The 3995-nt window shown below is 54.7% G+C and overlaps 1 long non-coding RNA gene across 1 annotated transcript; it reads right to left on the bottom strand.

Annotated features, from left to right (window-relative positions):
• Positions 1–1077: 1077 nt before the first annotated feature.
• Positions 1078–2145, bottom strand: LOC147360223 (uncharacterized). Its single transcript, XR_015139023.1, has 3 exons — positions 1905–2145; positions 1406–1572; positions 1078–1282 (listed from the first exon to the last, which is right to left on the bottom strand). It is a non-coding gene; the product is annotated as an uncharacterized LOC147360223 (long non-coding RNA).
• Positions 2146–3995: the final 1850 nt, after the last annotated feature.

The raw sequence follows: 3995 nt of genomic DNA, 5'->3' as shown, positions 1-3995 counted from the left end.
TGCGGATTAGCATAAACTTGGGGCCGCGTCGCTCTCCTCCGCCTGCCCCCTCTCCGCCGCCAGCCCCCCGCCCCAGCTCCCGGCTGACGCCCGCGAGCGAGAGGTTAAGCAGGGAGCAGCCCCAGGGTGGCAGGGGCGCAGGTCGTCGACGCCCCGGGGGAACCCCCCCAAACACACCCATCTGCCACCGTCGTCGTCCGCGTGCACCCGGTGGCGGTGAGAAGTCGAGCCAGACCCCTGGGACCGGCCTGGGCACGGGGCTAAAAGCCGTCCACCCGCGGAACACACTCGTCTTCAAAGCCCATGCGCACCCTTCAAAGCCCTCGGTCCAGGGCTCTAAAGACGAGATGACCGTGTTTGGGGACGCGCCAGCAACACCTCTGTAGCCACCTCCTTGGAATAGGCCCCAGACCGGCCCTGTTCGCTTGCTCTGCCTCCCTGAAGCCTCATTGTCCCGAGGTGCCCAGGACATCTGATATCTCTGCTGACCCCTCCCCGGGCATCTTAAACCCTCTCTGCTCCCTAAGCCTCCGCAACCCAGCCCGGTGGTCAGGCTGTCCTGCTCCTTTTCTTATCTCTCAGGTCTCTGGCTGCAGGAAGTCCCAAATGCCCATCACCCCTCCAGCCCAGCCAAAGATGCTCTGCTTCTCTTTGTGCTCTTAGCCCTCTAGCCCGCAGCACTGACTCATTTCCAGTGAGGACTCAAAGAAAACCTTTAGGTCTTTCTCACAAGGAGCTGTTGTTAGGCTTCCTCCAAATTTCCCTAGTGAAATTGACTCTTGGAACTCAGGAGTTGACCTTGACAGTCATCCTCATTCATCATCATCTTGTTGGCTTGCTAAGCTGCAAGAAGCCTTTTGAGTCCTGATTCTGTCTTCCAACAGAGTGCCACTCATTCTTGGCTTTGTTTCATCCACCCAGGTGATCCTCACCATCTCTGCCTTTTCCCAAGTAAAGGTGAGTGTGCAGAAGATGCAGAACTCTGAGGCACACCTGGAGAGGTGAATTCACCTTTGAGATGTGAATTCACAGCCTTTGGGAAAAGCGATGCTATCAAGGATGCTGGACTAGGGCAGCTCTGAAGCCCACATGTGCGCCTCTGCCCTCTTCCAGCCATACCAGCTTGTGGGTCTGGGGTGGGGTGGGGTGGTTTGGGGGGGCGGCACATACCCGAGCCAGGCAGGCCAACTGTTCTCTCTCCTGGGCTTTGAGATTGAATGAAACACAGAGGCTGAGGGCGATCCAGCTTCCAGGTGGAGGTTCTGTTTGTATCCCAGGGCTGCTGTAACGAATTACCAGAGGTTAAGTGTCTTCAAAGAACAGAAAGTTGTTCTCCCACCATCCTAGAGGCTAGAAGTCCAAAGTCAAGGCGTCAGCAGGGCCACAGGGAAGCGTGCTTTCTTACCTCCTGCAGCTTCTGATGGCTCCTGGCATCCTTGCCACCTTTGGCTTGTGGCTGCATCTCTCAGCGTCTGCTCTTTCCTGTGGCCTTCTCTCTGTGTCTCCGCATGGCCTTCTTCACATGGCCTTTGTCTCTCTGTGTCTCTAGCTGCTATTTTCTTATGAGGACACCTGTCATTGAGTTTAGTGCCCAGTCGCATCCAGTCTGGCCTCTTAAATACTTACATCTGCAAAGATCCTATTTCCAAATAAGGTCTCATTCTAAGCTTCTAAATGGACATGAGTTTCGGGGTCGGGGGGAATGCCATTCATCCCACTGTGGAGTCCCTGAGGGGGAGTGAGAGCCCAGGGCATCCTGTAGCTGTAGCTGGGCAGGAGTTACGGGGAAGCTGAGGTGGAGAGTTTGCAGAAGAATGGGGTGGAGTGGAGCGGCTGCGTACTCAGGAAGAAATGAGGTGAGCTGCTATTGTGACAGGCTTCCCCGTCTGCTTCCAATAACCCACCTCAACTTGAACCCGCTTCAGTGGGTTCCTGCTCCTAGCAAATGATGCCTGTCTGAGACAGCCTTTCATCTTCCACCACAAATCCAACGAAGGTACTCCAGCCTTTAGCAAAGATGTCCATGCTGCTGGGCAAGATACATGGGATCCATAATACGATCTTGATCTTGTAGCCACCAAATGTCCACTTCACAGAAAGTGAAAGACATCTGAGTGGGAGATGAGCAGAACTCTAGTCTGGGTTCTGACTGCCTGGCAGCACTGCCTATCTGGCTCTGGGAAAAACTCCCTACCTCCCTGGCTCCAAAGCTGTGGTCCTTTTCCAAGGGGTCCCACCCTCTTCCTCACTCCCTCCCCCAGCCCAGATGTGGGATCTGCAACTCAGAGGGATGAGGTAGACCTTGTCTGAACTCAGAAAAGCCTTCATAACACAGGGCTGAAAGGACAGAAGGAACCCTGCTTCCCCCTTCCCCAGGTGGCTGATATCAAACACCACGCTTCCTCTCTAATGAACTGGACTGGTTTCGGAGCCAGCACTGGGGCTGCATTCTGAAAGGCCGGGAGGACATGGGTGGGGAGATGTTCAGGGTCTTGGCTGTACCCAGCCAAGGCTGGGGTCTCCCCTGAATGTGAGGGGGCCCCTTTACATCTGCCAGACAGGAAGCCTAGGGAGGCCAGAGGCCAGGGAGGAAGGCAGACAGTCTGGTCTTGTCCGCCCCCACTCCGACTGGAGTTTCCACACCTGGGTGCAGGCGGGCGGAGGCGCCACACAGAATCAGGCTTTCTGTTGCCTGGGACGTGCTCGGCCACATCCTGATGCACCCTGTCTACCCGAGTCCACCTCCAGACATGTGGACGGAAGCAGATTTTTGCCAACTTTCATTAGCCCCTGATGACAGATGGGTCATCTCTTCAGAAGAATAAGGATGCCATCAGGATGACAAGATAAACCTGGAGAGGAACGTGTGTAGTCTTGCATTGAAGGTCCAGGGGGCGATCACGAGTGGGCACGTCTACCAGACTCCCGCAGTTTCCCCTCCTTCCTCCGTGGGCTCCCTGGGGCAGAAGGAAGAACGGGCTCCTGGGAGCAGAGAAGACGAGAGAACGAGAGAACAGATCCCAGCCATTCTGAAGCTGCAGCCTGACAGATAGCGTCTCTTCACACAGAGTTCTGTGGGTGCTTGGCATCCCTTGCCTGCCTCCACGCAAATCTCAGAATCTGAGGCAGTTCCTCTCCCCTTTTTGGGCTCCATCCACCTGCCCCAGGACATGCTCCCCACTTTTTTTTATTGAGACCCCACCAAATAAGCTCCTTGAAAGCCTCATAAAGCTTTCTGGAATGTGTTGGGTTGGCTAAAAGGTTTGTATGGGGTTTTCCATAAGATGCTACACAAAAACCCAAATGAGTTTTTGGCTAACCCCATAACTCCCCTGAAAGAGACAGAAATAGGACTGAAACTTGCTGGCTGTCTGACACAAGCCCTTCCCATCACAGATGAGCCCCTGCCCCTGGGAGAAGTGCACCCCCGGACCTTCAGCCTCCTGACACAGCTCAGCTTCCCTGCACATGGGGTACCTTTGTAGCAAGGCTCTGCCTAGGTCCAGCTCTCTCATCAATGTAAACATCAATGCACTCCAAGCCCAGTTGGCATTTTGATGGCACCCACACCATCAGTAGGGGTTGCTGTCAAGTGCATACATGTTTCAGTGGCAAGGGTTGGGAGTGCCTCCTTCTGGCTGGGCAGAAGTGTGACCTCTCCGAGACCTGGGGTGGGTTGGCGTGCAGCCCTAAGGTGAGAGTCTGAGAGACAGTCCAGAGATTAAGGAAACCAGACTCTGTAAAGCCCAGGTGACGGACTTCTGAGAATTACCTAGAAGCAACTTAAAAATTGTGCAGTGCTGATGGGTCCTCAGCAGGGACACATGCAAACCAGATGCAAATATTATGTAAATCATATGCAAAATACATGCGTGGGCCTCCCAACCATTGCAAATGCCAGATGTGGCCCTTGGGGACCCTGAGTTTAGCTGAGCCAGGCTGTGGAGCTCAGAGGTGACCCAGGACTTTGCTAGTCTCTTGTGGTGGACGGGAGG

Source organism: Bos grunniens, chromosome 13 (assembly GCF_055505025.1).
Source record: "Bos grunniens cultivar Pamir isolate PY7600 chromosome 13, Bosgru_T2T1.0, whole genome shotgun sequence".
In the NCBI taxonomy this organism is placed as follows: Eukaryota; Metazoa; Chordata; class Mammalia; order Artiodactyla; family Bovidae; genus Bos; species Bos grunniens.
This window is presented reverse-complemented; position numbering and strand designations above follow the sequence as displayed.